Raw genomic sequence first — 21,515 nt, 5'->3', positions numbered from 1 at the left:
CTTGGCCAGTAGGGTGCTGCGCTCATCTGGTTCTTTGATTCCCTTCATTAGTAGGGTGCTGCGTTCACCTGATTGCTTCATTCACTTCATTAGTAGGGTGCTGCGCTCATCGGGTTCTTTCATTCCCTTGGTCAGTAAGGTGCTGCGCTCATCGGGTTCTTTCATTCCCTTGGTCAATTGTGGGCTGCGCACATTAGGTTCTTTCATTCCTGTGGTCAGTAGGGTGCTGCGCTCATCAGGTTCTTTCATTCCTGTGGTCAGTAGGGTGCTGCGCTCAGCAGGTTCTTTCATTCCAATGGTCAGTAGTGCGCTGCGCTCATTAGGTTCTTTCATTCCCTTGGTCAGTAGGGTGCTGCCCTCATCGGGTTCTTTCATTCCAGTGGCCAGTAGGCTGCTGCGCTCATTGGGTTTTTTCATTCCCTTGGTCAGTGGGGTGCTGCGCTCATCGGATTCTTTCATCCCCTTGGTCCGTAGGCTGCTGCGCTCATCGGGTTCTTTCATCCCCTTGGTCAGTAGGGTGCTGCGCTCATCGGGTTGTTGTATTCCCTTGGTCAGTAGTGCACTGCGCTTATCGGGTTCTTTCATTCCGGTGGTCAGTAGGGCGCTGCGCTCATCAGGTTCTTTCATTCCAGTGGTCAGTAGAGTGCTGCGCTCATCGGGTTCTTTCATTCCAGTGGTCTGTATGGAGCTGCGCTCATCGGGTTCTTTCATTCCAGTGGTCAGTATGGTCTAGCGCTCAATGGGTTGTTTCATTCCTTTGGTCAGTAGAGTGCTGCTCTCACCTGGTTGGTTCATTCACTTCATCAGTAGTGTCCTACACTCATCGGGTTCTTTCATTCCAGTGGTCAGTAGTCTACCCTCATCGGGTTCTTTCATTCCATTGGTCAGGAAGGCGCTGCGTTCATCGGGTTCTTTCATTCCAGTGGTCAGTAGGGTGCTGCACTCATCGGGTTCTTTCATTCCAGTGGTCAGTAGGGTGCTGCGCTCATCGGGTTCTTTCATTCCAGTGGTCAGTATGGTCAAGCGCTCAATGGATTGTTTCATGTCCTTGGTCAGTAGAGTGCTGCTTTCACCTGGTTGGTTCATTCACTTCATCAGTAGAGTGCTACGCTCATCAGGTTCTGTCATTCCAGTGGTCAGTAGTGCTACCCTCATCGGGTTCTTTCATTCCCTTGGTCAGTAAGGCGCTGCGCTCATCGGGTTCTTTCATTCCAGTGGTCCGCATGGTCAAGCGCTCAATGGGTTGTTTCATTCCTTTGGTGGAGCTGAGTAGGGTTCAATTAAAACATTCGATTCTGACTCTGCCATGCACATGATATACACATATGAAGGAGAGAGTTTTTTTTTTTATTATCTGAATGTTTGCAGACACCAAGGATATTTAACATTTCTGTATGTCTGATGGATGTCTGGCTTCCAGTGAGCATAGGACTGGCACGAGGAAAATCGCGTTTCACATGCGGTTTATCAAATAAGCAAATTGCACTGGGCTCACACTGCAAGTGTCCTCCACTGTCCTCCACTGTTCCTGGACAGTGACTCACGAAAAAGGCAGCCCAGCGGGTGCTGGTGCCCGTAAATGGACACTTATGCCATTTAATTGTTACGCGGGTAAATACAAACTTTGGGCAAATAGATTTACTAAGGAATGGCGATAAAGTAACTTGCCCAGCATCAAATGTGATGGTTATGAAGGGAAGCCAAGACTGATTCCAATGTAACTGCTACGCCTCGGTTTCTTCTTTTTGTTTTTTGAAAACGCTTTTCATAATGTGCTCAGTTCATTTAGTTCTTTTTATTCCCTCATTTGTGAGTTTGAAAAAGCTGCAGCAGATACGGAAATATATTTGCTCAAGATCAAACGGTTTTGAAGAACTGGAGGCATCAGCCCTGTAATTAGTTGCCTTGTTTCACGGAATGGGAGCGGCGGAAGAGACCTCAAGCAACCATTGCTCCTCACTGGCATCATAGGAAGCGAGATCTCCAGGTTAGGGTGGCCAACTCTTTGATAGTGTTTCGCGGGACACTTGCCCACAAGGCTGTGATGACGTCACAATGCCATTTACGTTTGGCCCGCCCCTTTTTTATGTAAATTGTTTTAATGGCTCTTACTTCCTGGCTTAATTGAAATGTAAATGGTTTGTTCTTGGGAGGTGATGGTCACGTTTTTTAACTGCAAACATGACCATCAGGACCAGGGGTGTTGCTAGCTCTGGAAAGGATTGGGGGCTAGGCTAATGTTGGGACTGTCGGGACTCGGGGCTAGCTAGTTTTTTGATTGTATCCCGTGAGCTTCTATCCAGGGCTACAACCAAAAGACCCGGGGCTATAGCCCCCTTAGCCACCCCCTAGCAACGCCTCTGATCAGGACCCCAGGAACAAAGCATTAGCATTTCAATTAAGCCAGGTGTCCGAGCGCCACAGCTCGACCTGGTGCTCAAAAGGAGCCGGGGTTTCAGTGCCACTGAGAGAAAGAAAGCAGCAGGCGGCCGCGCCATGCTGTGTACACGGCCATTTCAGTTTGCAGAGTGGCTGTGCTGGAGGCAGGTTGTCCCGACGTAAATCGGGACAACCTGCATTCCGCACAGCCACTATGCAAATCACGGGAAGGAGTCCCTAATTGCGGGACAATCCGGCGAAATCCGGGACAGTTGGCCACCCTACTCCAGGTCCCTGACAGGCCCGTTTATGCTTTTTAAACAACACTCAGGGCTTTAAGTGGGGTAAGAAATCGAGGTGGGGAGGGGGCATTTGGGGACATGGCTTGAGGGATGGGCGTGGCCTAGAAAGGTGCACAACCCATAGTAAGGTACGCAAATATATAAATGTATGTAAGCATTTATATATTTGTATGCTTACTTTACTATGTTTTGTGTACTGTGCAAGCCATATTTTATAAACATAGAAATATGTTACATATTTTAATGTTTATAAAGGATGGCTTTAAAAGTACACAAACCATAGTAAGGTACGCACATAAATATATAAATGCATACATACATTTATGTATTTGTGTGCGTGCCTTACCATGGTTTGTGTTCTTCAAGATGGCTTGAAAAGTACGCCAACCATAGTAAGGTGCACACACAAATATATAACATTTATATATTTCGGTGCATACCTTATGATTTGTGTACGTTTCACGCCATCTTTTTTAAACATTTCTATGTTTATAAAAGATGGCTTGAAAAGTACACAATTCAATCCATCTTTTATAAAGCTTTGCTGACGGACAAAGTCACAGGTCAGCAAAGCTTTATAGAAGATGGCTTGAATTTGTAATTTTCAAGCCATCGTTTATAAACCTCGAAATATGTCAAGGAGTCCCCAGGTTCACCAAGGGTTAAAGACGCCTCAGCGACCTGGGGAGGGGGAAACAAAAGGACAGGAACTTCCTCTGAAGTTACAGTGGCACTTCTGTTAGCTTGACTGACTCGATGGTGGGCGCATCTACCGTCGCGCTGCTGCCGCGGCAGGATGTGTCCCACCAATGTTGTGGTGGGACCAGGAGCCCCAGCAGGGCCCCGGCTCAGCCCCTCTTTTTGGAGATTGCTCGTGCCCGGCCCCGGCTAGCACTGGCACACTTAAAGCACTGACAATACTTATTGGAAATTTGAGACTACAGCAGTTAGAGACGGAGGCTTAGAGTTGCGCCGTCCAGTCTGCATTTGCTAGAGTCAGCACAGGTGTTGCTGACAGCTGGGTGACCAGAGGAAAAACACAGATATCTCGGGGTGTGGTTGACGGTGAGCGCCATGACTATGCAGTCCAATGCACACCATTAGTTGATAAACTTGTCTGAAGGATACATGTGAAACTTGCTTGTCACTCTTTGGCCATTGCTGGTGAATGCATTATCGTCACTGCGGTGCTTCACGCTACCTAAAGAAATCCTGGAGGGAGCTTTGGCGAGACATGCGGGAAGCTAAAGAACTTTTATAAATCTATGGAACAGTCCTGGACTCTGCACCGGGCCTTTGGTGGGTCTGTGCTATGGTTATTCGGCGTGCATGGTACGGTGGGGAAGTATAGTCAAATACAAACCTACTCCACAAACAAAAAGCACAGGCATAGCTCTTTAAAAATACCACCTGCTCAAATGTGGTCGCGCCGCCGCAGCGTTGTGTCGGAACTGCCACTATGTCAAGAGGGGTTTGCCCCCATATGTAGAATATTCAGACTGATGAATATTGCTGGCATGGTGAATTGATCAAGAAGAGGTGTCAACCGGCGGCACTCCAGACTCTCCACCTCCCATTATGCATTGCCATTGAGTATACTAGCTGAGGCTCATGGGATTTGTAGTACAAAACACCTGGAGGTTGGAATGTGTTTAATTATTCATATGGACTGGCAATTTTCAGTGCAAAAGGCTCCTTGTTCCATGTGTGTGCAGCCCATCTCCGCCATTATGGGAAAGGTCCAGACGTGTGAGCGAGGCGTGGCACTTTAGCATACGTTTATTTATTTATTTATATCGCGCACAAAGCCCAAGGGCAACTAGGCGCTGAAAAAAGACACATGACATAACATGTGCAGATCAGGCCTGGTTCTGCCATGGGAGCAGGGCAGACTGTGCTGCTATGCCACGTCCCCTCTCTGCACAGTCGGGAACAGAAGCAACCGCAGGCGTCTTTCCACTGGTCGCTGGAAGATGGCATTAAGGATGATGCAGGCTTCCCCTGGGAGTCCTATTCCTCGAACAATCATTAGGCGCGGCCGAGCTGCTGCAGTGCGAGGCTCTGCTGCTGTCAGGGAGGCCGAGCCGGCCGTCATCGCCCATCGCCCCCGCCCGTCCCGGTGTCATTAACGCCGGGCTGGTTTAATTACAGCAAAACGCTCCATCGGTGGGCAGAGCCCAGACTGGGCCGCTGGTTCCACAGCACACGCCACTGTAGCGTCAATGCATGCGCGCCTGCGGTGGTGGGTGGGGGTCTGGAAGCCAGACAGCCCCCCCCTCTGTGCCCCCTACCTGGAAGTGACTCGCTATTATGATCAGTTACCCTGGGTTATGTAAGACAATCAAAGCTCTGTGTTTTTAACCGAGGCATGACTCACGGACTCGTAACAGTAGCCTCCCGCCAATGAGACAGGGCGCAGACAGTGGCCTGGGATCAGTGCGGCCTGAGCAAATCCCCTGCCCTCATCGCCCTCTCTTGGAGCTGTGCTTACCGGAGAAGGACACAATTGCTAATAAATGGGTGTACACAGAGCCGGGGGACCACACCTCCCAGCTTCCCCTGCGTGTCAGCTGGCCACTATTTCCGGTGCACCATGTACATGGATAAAGAAGTAACTTCATTTGGTAAAGAGCACCTGTTCTCCCCAAAGGGGTGCCCTTGCTGCTGAGTGAACAAACAAGAGGTTGAATTACTTGCATTTTGGCAAGGGCCTGGAACCTGCGACACGCCAGGTGATTTGGAAAACAATTCCCATGCTGCCTCGCCCTTGTCTCTGCTGGCTAGGGCTGATGGGAGTTGTAGTCCAAAGCATATGGCAACCCAAAACGGCAGACCCCTGTATTAGGGGGTAAGAAAAAGATGGAAAAATAAAACATCACAAAGCAATAAAGGAGTATGTATTTTAAAATTGTAATTATTTGGCTATGTACTGTCAGCCGGTCCCTTTGACATCTGTGCAGAACCTGCTGACATAGGTTCGAATCCTGGCGGGGCCAAACTCATCCTTCCGAGGTCGATAAATGAGCACCACACACTTGAGGGTTCGTAGCGCTATATGCATGCTAAATTATTATTTTTATTATTACTGTTTGTCAAAGGTTTGAAAATAACCATCTGACAATAAAAAATAAAGGCTGGGTGAGAGCATCCAAATGGACTTAAAAAGGCAGGAACACGGCGCATAAAAAGCAGAGCTTTTAAAAGTGCCCTCATTGACAGTTAAGCATAGTCAGACCTGAATGCCGGGAGAGGGGCATGGGATGGGCAGAGAAACAGCAGGTGCTCTTCCAATGGATACATGTTGCTCAGATGATTCCAGGCTCTGACTCTGTCCTCCACATATTCAGGATGTAGTGTCAGCTAACACGTCAGACGTCGAGGAGCTATGTGCAGGAGTCGCCAAAGGCATGGATGGCGGTGGGACTGGAAGCCGAGGTGAAGCACAGCCTGTAGCAGCTGCGCACGAGCGGCTGGAAAGAGAGGACTGTAGCACCATTGCTGTCCCATGGAAGGTTGACATGCTCCCGTCTGCATGTCTCCTTCTCAGGCCCTGGGGAAAGGCCCGAATCCAGGATGTGGGTCATGACGGTCGACGTTATCCCAGAAGGTGGGCAGCGTATGCAGTGGAGCCTGCGGTGGTGGTGCAGAGGATGTGCAGGCCATTCAGGCAATGGGCACAAGCCACACAATTTCTCTGGAGGGTTCCGCACCAGCAACCAAAAGTGCACTGAGTGCTGTCAGCATTATCCAGCGGGTTCCGTCGGAGGGATTTTGCGCCACGCGACAGTCTCGCAGTGTGGGAGTAACGCAGCACCAAAGCTGTGCCTCATCCTTCCGATAGCGGGCACAGCAACCCCATGCGCGGTTGAAGTAGATACTTCAGGGAATGGCTACTGGTCTGAGGGACGGTGCCGGAAATTATACCACATTCTTTCGGGGAGTGCGTGGCACGGGTATATTTTAGATTGCATTCTGGGGAGGTGGAGGCATGGGGAATAGAATTGGGTATTTAGTGTTGCCCCCATAATAAATGCCACAGAATAGTCAGGGAAACAGCCCCTGTAGTGAATTGTCCCACATCCGTTCAGCAGGAGAAGACCGTGCTGCAGTCGGACACCATTTGGAGATCATCGAAGACTATGACCTGAATTGACTCGGGTCCTTTACTTAGACCAAGAAAAGTTAAACGACTAAACAGCATAGCCTGTCATTTCTACGCCATCTCTGAATTGGGTTTCAGCTGCTTTTTAAGTCATTTGGCCACTGCTGGCATCAGGGCAAGGGAGAACCAAATTTAATGGTCGCCGTGACAGATTTTTGGCACATTAAGATCAAAGTGAAATCAACTGTGGGGGGGGGGGCATTTGGCAATCATAAATAGTCACGGCAACCTTCAGAAAACAGCCCTTTGAATCCTAATTCTAATGGCTACAATCATATCAAAGAAAGTTGACCACGTCCAGCAATGTTGCATTGATGTTGAGGAGTGGGCAGACTTGAAGATCTTCCATGTATATCAAGGCACCCCTTGCCATAGCGGGTGCTGGCCTGCCCTGCGCCCTCATGATGAGCCTTCGATCCAGTGGGGCTTGCCTGACCCATCGGAGGACTGGAAGAGCCTGTTACCCGCTTTCAGTCACCCATGCAGATATGCGTCATTTCATCAGTGACAATCTCCAAGCTCAGTTGCTCGGTAACACATGGTAGACCATAGACACGGTTCTCGGGATTGCTGCTTTTGCACGCTTTGGCATAATACAGAGCAGTGAAGAATGTTTATTAATGTTAGGTGATGGAATGAACCAGCCTGATCAGTTACTTCCAAGGATTCTGCACCTGAGCGACATGTGTTGGTATCGCCAGTGCTGCCAGCAGCGATACGTTTCGTTACTCCAATTTGGTCAACATTGAGCTTAATACAGGGATTTTGATGGACTAGGGCCATGCAACCTCGACCACAGCCAAGGACGTAGGACACCTGCACAACACACTAAGAGGAGGTCAGCCAGACACATGCAAGTATTCATCGGGTCTCCAAAAAGCATGTGGCATCTTCTAAAATGTTCTTGCAGTAAATATTTTGGTGCAGGTACGGTCAAATGCTGAATTCATTTTAGATCTGAACAGTGGATTGTAATAAGAACAACAAGATCTATTCAGATCTATCAAGGGCACGATCTATTAAGCAGCCAGTCAGGCTTTTCAACTCTCTGCGGCCTTGTGTGCCCTCCACAGATTATTTGAAACAGGCCAATCTACTCCCGATGACAGACAACGGCACGCTAAATATAACTAATACAAAACCCATGCACCATGAAGGGCTTTTGTAGGTGAAGCAACTTCTCAAACTAAGGTACGGACTTTCCAAGTATGAATGGCTTTGAAGTCAAGTGATTTGGTAGAGTTCTAGTTTTGAGATGATGTTGTCATGGTGGAACACTCAATATCAGAATTGAGAAAGTTTCACAAAAACATCTTTCTTGGTTAAAAGTGGGTTAGTGCTGCTGGGTAAGTCTATACAACGAGGATGAATTCACAGTGGTGCTCCCATTTAGGGTACCATAAACAGTCAGCAGTGATCATACAACATACTTGGATACCGTCATTCAAATTCGAGTTCCATCCAGTATCACTGAAACGCCTCTTGGGCTCTTTCCTCTTCATTGACCTCCTCTTCCCACATCTTCACTTCCCCCATCTTGCAGGCCTACAGGTGAATGTTCCTCTCCACCTACTTGAACTGGGACAGACTTCCTTTGCCGAATGCCTCCCTGTGACTCTGACCCCATGTCTTGCCCATAAGCACGTTCCCTAGTTTTCTCATGGCCATGTTCATTCCGGTTCTATGTAATTTCATCGCCTGTAATTTCATCCCCTGTCATTTTAACGTGCACATTCCATCGAAAATGCTCGTTTTATTTTTTTATTTTTTTGGGTGTTGTTACCCGCTACCCGATCCCTCCGCCAACACTAATTTTTTTATTGCTACCCACCCAAACCCTTATCTGCCCCCCCTAAAAAATTCGATGAGCACATTCGATGGAATGTGCATGTAAAAATGCCTGGGGGTGAACATGCAGGCGATGAAAGAACGTCGTACCGTTCATTCCACCCTCAGACAGGCAGCGGGTTTTGTACGTGAACTAAAAAAGATACCTCCAATGGACAGAAATATCTATACTTCTTTCCTGCTTCCACTTTGCATTTTATTCACATAGAATGGCACAAGTCAAAGAAGTAACCCCTTTTCGAGTCTGGTCGAAGGAAAAAGACTCCATTCTGTTTTCGAATTTGAGTACCTGTTTTCATCAAATCTCCCTTCACCAATACAACTTCTGGTTATGGAGACTGCCTTGTCATGAGCAAGTTTTGTCATTTCCAATTTAAAACACTCAGAAAGGGATCCCTTTCCACCAGCTAGTCAATGTCCTATGAGGGGTCCAGCAGAGATCTTCTCTGCCCACTTCCTTTATAACCCTAACCTGCTCCTTAACACTGGACCCAACTGTGGTATAGCAAAGCGGAAAGAAGCTCCAGGGCCAATTTGTATGCAACTTCACCAACTCTTGTTCTAAAAGAGAAAACATGAATTTTATTATTTTGTAGAATTTTGGGGTTCTATATGATGCAAGAGACTCTCTCCAGGGCTCATTGATTGGGTTAATTTAATGGTTGATTGACAGTTGTGCTGCTGGTGGATCGAGAACCGAGACAACAACAGAAAGTACATTAGACTTTCCCAAATGAATCTTGGCTTTAGATGGTAGGGATTGCTTGATTCCAACACGCAGGAGCCAAAAAAGAAGGATCGATCGACCAAGGTTGCGCCAAAGAGTGTCGAGCCCCTACCTCAATTTGAAGTCAACCTACCTTTGGCTGAGATTTTCAGTCCAGGTAGCACAGCCATGTGTGCTAATGGTGTACGATTGTCGGGGGGGGAAATTCTGCCGGGGTCGGCCGGACCGTCCGCAGACCTCCAGGCAGGGAGGCCCCAACTCCTCCCGTGTGTATCCCAGATAAGATGAGATAGAGTATGAGACGCACACAAGGAGCAAGGTGACTCTGCTGTTTATTAGACAAAACGGCAGGGATGGGTCAAGGAGCGCACGCGTTCGTCCTGACACACACAATCGTGGGGCTCGCAGGCCCTTTTTACTGTAGTATGACGCGCTACTTGCGTCGCTTTAGAAAGTTAACAAAAAAAACCTATCGCCACTCTTAATTGGTTGTTCGAGTGGTAGGGTTAGTATAGCACACATATAGAGAAAGATATTAGTGGACAAGGTGTAGTCAGGTGGTATATCTGGGTTGTCCCTACAATTAGATACATGAAAATTGTTACATGAAGACTCCTAATGATTGGTTAATGTTAATGGCGTCAGTGATAAGAGCCCCATGTTCTGATTGGTGCGCCCGTGAGCTTCCCAGCCTGGGTACATGCAGACAAAGTGAAGACTTATTCATGAGCTGGACGGCCGACTACTCCCACTGTCGCAGATGTCCATTGATCCTTTCAAGTGTATCTGCCTGTGTCTTGTAACGAGGGATCCAGACGCCTCCTTCCTCCTGGGCTTGGCATCTTGTCAGGTTCGGCTTGATCACGTGGGGAGGGACCGTGAAAGAGGCATAATTCTGCACAATTAATATTGTTTTTCTACTGTGCGTCTGGTTTAATTTGTCGGTGTGACTTTAACGTTGGTGCGCGGAGTGCGAGATTGCAACATCGTGCCTTTGATGATTTGCTCTTGGAACGTGGGTTTGCAACATTGCGACCTTGGCTGGTTGCTTCGCCAAGCTCATTCTGCAGGATCAGCAACTGACTCTTGTCTTGTTGATGTCCACGGGAGCTCTTGTTTGAGGCCTACTTTGGCCCGGTGCATAAGTTGTCCGTTTGGTGCACAGGTGCTTTAGGTTATAGGAGCATATAATTCCATAATCAGTATTGTCTTTATTATATTTCTCATGGTGGTAACTGGTTTCAAAGAGAAGCGTGAGCAAGCTAGTAAAAAGTTCATGACGCGTCTTGCGTTTCTGCATTCTGAAAGCCTATATAAAAATAATAAAGATGCACGTCCGTGAATATGCCTGTCGCCTACGTCATAGCACTGAGTATATTCTTCGTGTAGGTTGGTGTGGGAATGTCCAGTGTGTATATTTGTACAGATGTGCTTCCCGTTGTCTAGGTCGTCATGGCATCTCTAACGACGTGTAGATTTTAGTCTAGTTGATCCGCGCCGCAGGTGTCGGCATGGCCAGTGCGGGCTGCTGGGCAAGCAGATGGACACATCCGTATGTTCCTGTACCAGGGTATCTGGTCGTCTGGTAAATGGGCAAACTCTTCTCGTGGCGGGTGTTTGGGTCGTGACCCTCTAGGCCAAGCGCGAGAGGTGAAGGACGGGAGCCTGGTTTTCCATTCTCCCACTTCAGTCCCCCCTCTGGTCGACTTGTCGACCACAAACATATCCTTCTCGTTATCTCCTCTTACTCGCCATATCTTAGTTATTCCTCCGAGATGTCCATAGTGGTTTACATGATCTTCAAAGGACCAATACATATATTCACAGGTACCCCCAGGAGTACAGTATACCCATCTTCCTATGTAGCTCCTGGGGTTTCTTGGGTTCTCGGTCTTTACTGATGGTGGGTCGAGATGGTTGGTAATTATTTGGGTGCGCAGCTTCTCCCTCTCCTGTATTATTACACCTGTATGCTGGCCGTCATCTGCTGGCATCAAGGGGTGCATTCCCACCATTTCCAGCAACTCGTCAGTAGTGCGTGCCTTACGTGCCTTCCAAAATCTAATTATGATCAGGGTAGCTCCAGCCAATATAGTACAGCCCACTATTATTTTCAGTCCATCTGACAGCCAGGATGACATCCACGACCATAATAGTGAAAACCAGCTCTCATCCTTGTTCACACCATTGCTTTCATCCGTCATTTTGGAGTGTATCTGAGCTAATTGCGAAACTGCTTCTGTCAGTGTACCATTGTCAGCATCATTGGCAGGTATGAACGTGCAGCATGATTGTCCTATCTTTGCACAAACTCCTCCTTCCATTGCTGTGAGAAGGTCCAATACATATCTGTTCTGTAGTGCTACCATCCTTACAGCTCGCAGCTCCTCTTTTATTGCGTTGAACCCATTTACTGTAGAATTGATGGTCATCATTAGTTCCCATCTAGTTATTTGGAGCCATTTTGCGTTTGCGTAAGCCTGTAATCCCGGGTGTATTATTGAGGAGAAGAACATTGCTGCTCTGCTGAATAGTCTGTGTTCTGGCGGTATTGATGTTAGTGCCGTTTCCGACCTTCCCCACAGGTAATTTCCTGTCAGCGGCTCTCCTTGTCTTTTTCTTCTATTTATGATAGTGTCATTGCTGTTGGTCCTTTTCCCTTGCTCCTCCTGGAGTGGTGCAGATCTCTTTCTTCTCTTATCCCCTTCATTCATTCTAGGAAATTTCGCCACATCGACGTGCTTCTTAGGTACCACTAGTGATGGTACATTGACGTGTACCATTGTGCATACACCATTCCACAGGGGAGGCAGTGTATGGTATGCCTTTTCTCCACAGGCCCAATAATGGTCCATTATTACTGCTGTTCCCGCTCCCCCCTCAGGTAACTCCGTCACACTTGCGCAATTGGTGTTATATCCTACGTCCACCTCTCCTTTATGCTGGTAACATACCTTGGGCGCAGTCAATGGTAGTATCGTTATTGGGTCTTCATCTTCTTCTACCCACGTGAGCATTGGTACATACTTGATCCACGTCGTCCAACATCGGTGATTGTGTGTCTCGATGGTTGAGATAGTTTCTTTTGTTACCATGTTGCTGCCAATCACTCCTATCTCCCAGCTGTTATCCAGATACACCTTTCCTGTTATCGTCAGTAGCGGCCTCTCCCAGCATCCTTGTTTACCCGGAACTTCAGTGGCGTACCAATCACATGGTAGATACTGCAGTGTTACTTTCTGTGTTTCTCCTTTTGCAGGGCCACTTGTTATATATTTGAATGCTTCAGCATGTAAACTGGTCTTGTGATAACTCAAGTAGGTCTTGAGGAAGTTGTTTTCATATGGGTATGAGTCTCGTGTTTTCCATGTCATGTGCACTACAGTTCCTTGGAATCTTCCTTTCGTCTGGAACAGTGCCAAGTATATTATGCACTGCGCTATCTTCTCATTTATTTCTGTGGCAACAAATGTTCGTGAAGCACTCATGGCGTATGGTATTAATGAGCAGACGTAGCAGCTATCCTCAGTTGTCTGCTTACCAATGCGGGTCATGTGTTGGTACCATATGTTGTTTGTGACGTGTGCTGAATCTTGTACATAATTATCAATACCTTTATTGTCTGAGTATGTGCTGCGTTTAACTCTATTTTTCTTTGGTGCAATGTTACTACTACCACCTGACGTAACACCTGTTGCAGCAAGGAACGGGGGTATATTAGGTTTGGGTGCAGCAACAAAATTGATAGCACAGCTATACTGCCATACAGAAGCAGCCAAAAATCCGGTGATCATCAAAATCCCTATTATTTTTATTACAATTGCTAATCTCACCGGCATTTTGCTCTTACCTTGCTGCAGTCCTGGCAGCTTATTCTTGCGACGTTAAAGTTGCCCCCCTAAAAATTCTCAGAAATGCTCGTTTTTAAGTGTTAGTTTTGTTTTGTTTAAGCTCTCCCTATAAAATAGTCATTCAGTGCCCAGGCGAAGAGCTGCTCCCACGCTACTCTAAGTGATTGGTCTCTTAAGACCGGCAAGTATGGGCGGAGGTGGGGCATGTAATATTCTATGGCCAGGAGGAAGGCTGTGTAGTAAACACGTACCCTTCTTCTTTTTAGGTATGTTGGTCTTTTTATTTCGTATACAAATTGGTGTGACAATTCTTCTGGGTAGTTATCGTCTGGGAGTACCATCTACGCCTGGACAGTGGACTTTGTTAGTTAGCTTTCTACTTAATAATACAATAATACGCAGTTCCTGTATGTGCGAGAGAAAAAAGAGAACATTCACGTGTTTACATGTGTATTTGTGCGGCCAATGTCTTTCAGTTTAAGTTACAACTGTCCTTTGCAATCAATGGGCGGGGGGGGGGGATGGCGTAATTATTTTTACTCTTTGAACGTGTGACCATGGGGTGGGCAGTGTAGTGACCACCCCTTTCTTCGTCAGTTGTTGTCTCTGGGGTATCTGGGTAGTGAGAAGGTAAGGGAACAATTGGGTCGTTGTCTGTGGTAGAACTTCCTTCCGCTGTCAGTGATGTTGTTGCTGTTGTTCCAATGGACCTGTCGTTGGCGCTGGGGCGGGTCTGCAGTTTGTATATCTTTACATCATGTAGATGGTTCCAAGCACGCTTATCCTTTAGTTTTACTGCTCTTGTTGATACGTCTTCTACCAGATGTGGGCCGGTGAACCTTTTGTCGTTCCACCTTCTATTGAAATTGCGAAGTAGCACGTGGTCACCTTTGGCTAGTTTGCACAAGTTCTCTTTTTCTAATTCTGTACTGGCGCCTTCTTCTTTATCTCTGGTGGACCCGCCCCGCGTGCGCTCGAGCTGTTGAGACACAAACACAACACTAGTAATCAAAGATGACACATATTGATACATTTCATTACCTAGTACACTCGCTGAACTTTCGTGGTCAGTGAATGCCCTTGACGTTGGCGTTAGGGGAAGGCGCATTTGACGTCCAGTAACCACCTCGTGTGTGGTGAGGTGGTGGTCGGACCCTGGCCTGTTCCTCAGTTCGAACAAGGCTAACGGAAGGCAATACAACCAACTTTTCTTTGTTGTTTGTTGTATCTTTGCAATTGCCTCCTTCAATAAGCCATTTAGGCGTTCACATACACCGTTAGCCTGTGGGTGATATGCACATGCAAATTTGTGCTTTATGCTCAGCAGGGCTGTGATATGTTGGAACATTTCGTTTGCGAAATGTGGGCCATTGTCTGATCTTAATACTTCGCACACTCCCCACCTGGGGAAGACCTCCCTTACTATGAATTTGGCTGCTCTAAATGCATCTGGGTGTGAACAGGGCCCTGCTTCAATCCACCTAGAAAATGGGCATACTACTACAATCATGTATCTATTACCTTGACATATGTTGATCATATCAACATAGTCAATGTGGAGGTGCCGAAAAGGTCCTTCTGGCCGGGGTATTTTACCTCTTATCACTTTTAGGGTATGACCGGCCGTAAACTGTTGGCATGTGAGACAATTGCTGATAAAATTTGACACATGAGAATTTAACTCGGGACAGAACCAATCATCTCTAATTCGTGCTGCAATTATTTCCTTGCCTGTATGGGCTGGGTGATGTAATTGGCTCAGGGCGGTATTTAAAAGTGCCAACGGTATTACAACTTTCCCAGTACCACTCTGGCGCCATAGTGCGTCGGTTGGTGACATTGTACATCCTCTTTTTACCCATATTTCCTTTTCGGTCATTGGTGCTGCTGCTTGTAATTCCATAATCTGTGTAGCTGGGAGATGGGTATACCCTTCTCTTATTAACATCTCCCTAGCCATTCCCCTCCCTCTCCCTCTCTGTGAGTCTGTGGGGTCCCATATCTCACCAAAGTATGCAGCATATTTCGCATGTGCGTCTGCTGCTGCATTCCCTTTTGAGACGTGGTCTTCACCATTGGTGTGTGCGGTGCATTTTACTAGGGCTAGCTCTTGGGGGTCGTTTATTACTTCAATTAATTCAGCCAACAAGAGGGCATGTTGCACTGGAGTGCCGTCAGCTCTCCTAAACCCTCTTCTCCTCCATTTTGTTAGCCCTGAGTGGACAGTGGATGTAACATATGCACTGTCGGAATATATTGTTACACGTTTGTTAAAACTTTCTTTCAATGCCAATATTAGTGCAACTAGTTCAGCGGCTTGAGCAGAGTAATGCTGTGGTAACTGTACACATTTCATAGCCACACACACTGGAGCCTCCATCATTTTTACCACTGCTGCCCCAGTTCTCCGTATCCCATCTCCTTGATCAATAGTTGATGACCCAACAATAAACAAAAGCTCACCTCCCTCTAGTGCATTCTCTTCAACTTTTCTAGTACATGAATATATTTCATTTAGTTGGGTGCAGTCGTGGGCGTAATCTCCCTCCTCAATTATTTCTGCTAGAAATCTTGCAGGGTTAACAGTGCTACATCTAACAATCGCTAGTTCAGCCCTAGACAAAATGATCTCATAACCTGATGCCCTTTGTGTCGTTAGTGTGGACTTGGGTTTATTCAATATTGCAAATAATGCATGTTCCACAAACAGTGTAGTTGGACACCCCATGGTTATTGCTGATGCCTTTTCTACTGCAAAAGCAGCTGCAGCGAGGCCTTGTTCGCAAGGGAAGTGGCCTAACATCACAGGGTCTAAGTGACCGCTATAAAATGCTACTGGTTTATAGCCCATGCTTGTTTTTTGGGCCAATACTGCTTTCATTACTGCTGAGTCGCAATGTGAAAATATAAAAAATCGTCGCTCATAGTCTGGGGATGCCAGTACTGGAGCTGTTGATATCGCGTCCTTCAATTCGTCAAATGCCTCCCCCATTTCCATAGTCCACCCCAACCTTTTCTCCCCTTTATTTGCTTCCTTCAACCCCTCAAGCAGGGGTCCTATGTATGAGCTGTAATCAAATACCCATGCTCTACAGTAGTTGCATAACCCCAGAAATTGCTGCAGTTCTCTCACAGTCTGTGGCATGGGAGTGCTTGAGATGGCCTGTGCTCTTTGTGGTGCAATCTTTCTTCCATGTTGGGATATCAGTTGGCCAATGTAGAGTACCTGTTCCTGACAGTATTGTATTTTTTCCATGTCTACCTTATACCCCTTTTCAGCCAATATAGTCAACATTTTTAACGAGTCCTCTCTGCATTTACTTTCGTTTATACTGCAAATTATTATGTCATCCACATATTGTAACACTGTGCTTTCCACCTCAACGTTACCCAAATCCATCTGTATTACTCTATTGAAAATTGATGGTGATTCACAATACCCTTGTGGTAACCTGGTATGTTTCCATTTAGTATTTCGGTAAGTGAAACTTGTTAAATCTTGTGAGTCGGGGTGTAATGGTATTGAGAAAAATGCATTTTTAAGATCTATTACTGTAAATCGTGATGCCTCTGCTGGAATGCCACACAATATTGTGGCCGGGTTTGCTGTTACTGGATATTCTGCTTCCACTATGTTGTTCAAGGGCCTTAGGTCCTGTATGAAGCGCCAAGACCCCCCTTTAGCCTTGCGCACTGGGTACACAGCCGTGTTACATGGTGATTCTGAGGGGACCAATATGCCATTGTTTATAAGGGCCGTTATAGTTTCATATATGCCCTCATCTGCCTCTTTTGACAATGGGTACTGTTTTACTCTTGGTAGTATTGCACCTTTTTTCAATTTTATCCGTACACCCCCTATGCTTTTAATGCATCCTACGTCATAAGGGCTAATGGTCCATAATGATTTGGGCACCTTTGACATATCCTCCTTAAAGAAAGGGACTGGGGTGCATGCAGGTGCCTCAAGTGCCATAGCAATTTTCTGCGCTATTTGTTTGTGAGCCACTCGTAACCATATTTCTACACTCATCATGAACACCATTTCCCCCTCCTCCTTTTCTTCTGAAAACAGTTCCTCATCTGACACCTGGGTCAACCTACATCCTTCTGCTAGTGCTATCACTGCCCTCCATGCTCTTCCTTCTCTGTCTTGGGCGTGCACAGCAATATACTCAGCTGTTGTAATAATGCTTTCAATGTCTATTGCAAACACCTTTCCTTCTTGTTCATTAACAGGTGTTTCTGGTCGGAACAGATAAGCTGCTGGCCTCCTCCATATTTTCCCTTCTATCCCTGGCATCCATGCAAATGCCATGTCTGTTCCATACTGGAATATCTCGCCATCTACTGGTTCCGCCCTAATTGCTGTCTGCCCACAGTATGCTTGCATAATCTGTCGTGCTGCTAGCATGTTAATCCCTGGAGTAGAGCAAATTATACCATCCTCTGTAAAGGAGATTGTCATATTTAACCTATTCATTATGTCCCTCCCCAGTATATTTACTGGTGAGGCACTATAATACAATAGTGGAACTGACAGATCGTAATCTCCGATAGATAAGGGAACGTTATCAGTAAAAGGAACCAATCCTTTAGCCCCAGAAAATCCTTGGGTGTTCATGGCTTCGCCTGACATCTTAAATTTACCTTCCCTTATGCAACACCGGGTTGCCCCGGTGTCAACAAGGAACGATAACTTTTTGTCACCTATCGTTACCTCTATGCGTGGCTCCTCCGCACTATTAGGTGTTACTGACAGGATGGGACACACCAAGGCCGTCTGTGGGCTGTCCTATTGGGGATACAATGATTGGCCATTTCCTGTGTACGGGTTGTGTCCCAATACCGTCACCCTACCCAATTGCGTTTGTTCAGTTTGGGGTTGTTGTGTTATCACTACTTGTTGTTGTGGCAGTGGCTGTTGTTGTGTTAATTGCTGTTGCTGCAGTGGCTGTTGTTGTGTTAATTGCTGTTGCTGCAGTGGCTGTTGTTGTGTTAATTGCTGTTGTTGTATGCCCTGCTGTTCTTGTGGTGGCCTAGGTTGTGCCTGCTCATTCCATGCTGGTGTTCCTGGCCGGACCCTACACGTGCGTGACATGTGACCTAGTAGTCCACAACTCCAACACACGGGTGGTTCTCTGTTTTGCCATGGGAAGCTCCCTGTGTTGTCCTGGTATACCGGTTGCCCTGTGGGGTAGGAACTTCCAACTCCCCCCACCTGCTGTTGGTTATTATATCCGTATCCTCTCCCTCTCATAAATCCTCCTCTCCCCCTGTTATAACCATAATACCCAGCTCCTTGCATTGGGTACCCTCCTCCCACGTTTGGTGCGTGTAATTGTAGTGGCGGCATTTGCTGTATTATACTTTGTGGAGGTGCTATTAGAGCTGGATCTTGTGCAGCCACTACTTGTGTGGGGCTTTGGGCCATTGTTGTGGGCACAGTTATTAGTGCCCCTTCCATTGTGTATTTAGTTAGTTTTTTCTGTACTAGTTTGGCCTCTTCTGTTTTCCTGTCCTCTTCCTTTTGTTTCATTTTTCCTTGCCATATCCTGCAGTGATGTACTATTGTCAGCTGTATTTCAGGCCATGGTTTTACTTCCATTCCCACTACTTTCTTTAGTTGTTTCTGAACTCCTTCTGGGAGCCCTTGTACTAGTATATGATAAAATATGGCTGGTGTTTTATCCCATTGTTCTCTAGTTTCCATGCGCCACTTCTCTTGAATATCCTGTATATAATCAACAGGATCCTCATTCTCACGCATCTTACGGGAAGTAATTGCTCCTATGTCTGATGTGTCTGGGTACTGTACTCTCAGTGCCTGCCATAGCGCATGTCTGCAGTTTGCAAATGGCGCCCCATCATGCGATGTGTTCGTTATTGTTATCCCATGGAATCCCGCTCTCTTCCAGATGTCGTCCGCTCTATCCCCTAATATTGATATTAACAGGCCTTTCACATCTCCTACTGCTAGTTTCTGCCCTGCGGTGTGTTTTTCCATTTCATATATCCACTTACCCGCACCTCCACTTAGTGATGGGAGCCTACATTTTATATTTTCTTTATCCGTATTCTTCCATGGTACATACTGCGGTCTAACCCCTCCTCTCTCCAACAGTGGCATTAAGTTGTGTCTTGTGTCACCCTTTATGTTCCATAATATTGAGTCCTCACACCCCTCCTCCTCCCCCGTTTCCTTTACCACTTCAAATTCTTCCTTACTACCCCTCCTCCTACCTACCTCTCCATCCCTTCCCCTTGTTTCGTCATCTCCTGTGTTTAATATGGGTATGTTTATCTGTCTGCCTTGCCTGCGGCTAGGAAGGTCTCTAAGCCGGCATGCATAGGGAGTCACTTCGTCCATGAAGGGCGCAAGCTTTATTGTGCGCAGCGTGCGTGTGGTGGTTGAGCATGTAGGGTGCGATGGGGGAGGGCGTGATGGAGATGGCGATGGTGTGGCTTCATGGGTTTGTTTTTCCACTAGTTGTTGCATCCTCTCCTCACTTTGTTCCAGCTCCTCCCTTCTCTTACGGATCCATGGCGAGTCTATGTTTGTTCTAGTGAGGTACAGCTTATCTAAGCTTTCCCTTTCACTCTTTCTTCCTACCCTCTCTACTCCTTCTTCCTCCTCACTGCAAAAATCAGTCATAGATGGTATCCCCCACTCTGTTTTTTTCCCTTTTACTGTTACTGTTTCTAAGTCTATTAGCTCCATTTCTCCTCTTCCTTTGTTACCAACTGTTCCCCCTGGTGTTGATGTTGTTGCTACTTCTCTACTTCTATATACATCCCCCCATTTTTCACTCTCCTTATTTCTCCCTCCTCTTTCCCCTTCACTCCTATCCTCCATTTCCCTACTATTTTCCTCCCTTTTCCTTTTTAATTCCTCCATCACTTCGTTACTCATCTGTTCCAATATTCTTTCATCTTCTTTCTTTCTTTCCCATTTCACCCTTTCTCTTTCTATTGCTTTCTCTTCTTCATATTTCTTAGCTGCCTCTGATACTACCCTCCTCCTCCATATTTCCAATTCCCTTTCCTTGTCCTCTTCTTCCTTCTTTTTTTCTCTCAACACTACTCTTGACACCCTTTCTTCTGCTGCTCTTACCCTTCCATCTTCTATCCTTTGCTCCTCATTTCGTTCCCTTAATTTGTCCAATTCGTTTTTACCCTCTTTCCTTTTCCTCACTCTCTCTTTTTCCCCCTTCTCAAGCTGTGTTAGTAATTCATTCTGCTCATCCCTTAGCTTTGCCAATTTTTCCTCCAAAATCTCTTCTCTTTGTCGTAGTAGCTCCTCCCCCTTCATCTCACTCTCCCTTGTACTATCCTCGCCTCTTCTCTTTACTGCCTCCCTTTCTTCTCCCGTTAGTGAACCCCGTAATTTTAATAATATCTGTGCAGCTACCCACTCATCATGTCCTATCTCTACAATCTGCTCTTCTCCAATCCTCCCCTCCCCCACTATCTTCCTGTGAGCCACATATGGTGGAGGGCTGTATGCCGGGTTCGAGTATCCTTCAGCCGCCCTTAACTGTCCTTCTATTTCTCCTAGTTCTCTTAAAGGGTACAACCCTTCTCCCTCTGTTTTCACTCCCGGTGCTATGGGTATCTCGTTGCTCGGTTCCTTTTTTATGTCTTCTAATTTATCAATCTTTTCTCTTCCCTCTCCTTCATTCTCCTCATTCTTTTTCCTTTCACACCCCTTTTCCCCATCCGTTCCCTCTTTCATAATCTCCTTTACTTCCGGTGTTTCTCCCATAGAAAACATTCCATTTGGTCCTGGTCGGGATCCCTGGAACATCCTCCATAAGTTAAACACCTCCACATGGCTCGCCAACTTCTTCCCCTTGTATGTATTGTGCAGATGGTTTAGCAATGAATGTTGGGCATATGGATCGAAACTACCATTAGGCGGCCATGGTGTTAACATTTTGTTATCCGTCCCCTGGGTCCACTCTATGCTGTACTTAATTAATTTCTCCCTATGGGGTGGCAGTGTGGTGCATATGTGTTTTAGTGGGGTAGTGAGGGTGTTCCCCCACCCTCCCGACCCTGTCCCATATGACATAGTTGTGCCCCACTTGTTACTCCTCCCTTCGCTATCAGTTTGCAATTTACAACCTTATATTGTTTACCTGGCCCCGTAAGTGTGGGGACTTACGACAATCCTTTACAAAGTATGCAATAATAATAATAAAAAAAACCAAAAAATAATAAAACACAAATATATATATGTATAA

The 21,515-nt window shown here is 46.5% G+C and overlaps 1 protein-coding gene across 4 annotated transcripts in view; it reads left to right on the top strand.

Moving 5' to 3' along the window:
• The window catches only part of ZBTB20 (zinc finger and BTB domain containing 20), a 3,989,371-nt gene that overhangs the window by 3,721,831 nt on the left and 246,025 nt on the right, over positions 1-21,515 (top strand). The window lies entirely within an intron of this gene.

Source organism: Ambystoma mexicanum, chromosome 7p, assembly GCF_040938575.1.
Source record: "Ambystoma mexicanum isolate Mex_15411 chromosome 7p, UKY_AmexF1_1, whole genome shotgun sequence".
NCBI classification, from domain to species: Eukaryota; Metazoa; Chordata; class Amphibia; order Caudata; family Ambystomatidae; genus Ambystoma; species Ambystoma mexicanum.
This window is presented reverse-complemented; position numbering and strand designations above follow the sequence as displayed.